The sequence below is a fragment of the Schistocerca nitens genome, chromosome 4 (genome assembly GCF_023898315.1).
Source record: "Schistocerca nitens isolate TAMUIC-IGC-003100 chromosome 4, iqSchNite1.1, whole genome shotgun sequence".
Taxonomy (NCBI): domain Eukaryota; kingdom Metazoa; phylum Arthropoda; class Insecta; order Orthoptera; family Acrididae; genus Schistocerca; species Schistocerca nitens.
The window spans coordinates 249,529,098-249,530,380 of record NC_064617.1 but is presented as its reverse complement, the minus strand read 5'-3'; the positions used below and the strand labels follow the sequence as shown (position 1 = coordinate 249,530,380).

The 1,283-nt window shown below is 48.7% G+C and overlaps 1 non-coding gene across 1 annotated transcript; it reads left to right on the top strand.

Annotated features, from left to right (window-relative positions):
- Window positions 1-783: 783 nt before the first annotated feature.
- Trnas-uga (transfer RNA serine (anticodon UGA)) lies at window positions 784-858 on the top strand. Its single transcript has one exon. It is a non-coding gene; the product is annotated as a tRNA-Ser (tRNA).
- The last annotated feature ends 425 nt before the right edge of the window (window positions 859-1,283 follow it).

Below are 1,283 nucleotides of genomic sequence, written 5' to 3'. Positions count from 1 at the left end.
TTTCGCACGATACTATCAGGAAACGTTTTGAAGTCGCACTGATCTAGAAGAAAATGCGAAAATGCCGCCTGTGATAGTTTGAAGATGTCATGTGCGAAGAGGATGATACCACTAGAAAGACAGCAGACATAGTGGAAGTCATAGGAAACAGAACCGAAGGACAACCTAGGCAGCGATGGGTCGACACTTTGCACAACGACGTGAAGGGAGTACATCTGCATCTAGACATGGCCCATAATCAAATAAAATGGAGAGAGCGAAACTACTCGGCGGACTCCACCACAAGACGCGACGAATGCTAAGGAAAATGAAAAAAGAAGACGTGAAACTTCCTGGCAGATTAAAACTGTGTGCCGGACCGAGACTCGAACTCGGGACCTTTGCTTTTCGCGGGCAAGTGCTCTACCAACTGAGCTACCCAAGCACGACTCACGCCCCGTCCTCACAGCTTTAATTCCGCCAGTACCTCGTCTCCTACCTTCCAAACTTCACAGAAGCTCTCCTGCGAACATTGCAGAACTAGCACTCCTGGAAGAAATGATATTGCGGAGACATGGCTTAGCCACAGGCTGGGGGATGTTTCCAGAATGAGATTTTCACTCTACAGCGGAGTGTGCGCTGATATGAAACTTCCTGGCAGATTAAAACTGTGTGCCGGGCCGAGACTCGAACTCGAGACCTTTGCCTTTCGCGGGCAAGTGCTCTACCAAGCTTCTGTGAAGTTTGGAAGGTAGGAGACGAGGTACTGGCGGAATTAAAGCTGTGAGGACGGGGCGTGAGTTGTGCTTGGGTAGCTCAGTTGGTAGAGCACTTGCCCGTGAAAGGCAAAGGTCCCGAGTTCGAGTCTCGGTCCGGCACACAGTTTTAATCTGCCAGGAAGTTTCATATCAGTGCACACCCCGCTGTAGAGTGAAAATTTCATTCTAGAAAGAAGACGTGGTAGGGCAGTCGGTGCAGTGGTGCAAAGCCACTGTGTCAGGGAGCCAGTGTGGCGTAGTCGTTGGCGGAACTGTCTAGTGAGCAGGAGACATGGGTCTGGATAAAATTTTTCATTCGTCGTTTCAGTCTGCGTATATAAATCATAGATGTCTGATACCTGAAAAGGTCTGTGGAATCGTACATGTTCATTTGAGAAATGTAAATGCTGTAGTAGTACTCTGAAGTTCAAGAGTGGTGCCTGCATGTGGGTACCCTTCAGATCCACAGCGTGACGACACAGCATTCGTGCTCAGTGTCTGGGATTAACGTCTTCCACTTGTTCAGTCACAAAAGAGTCTTACAAA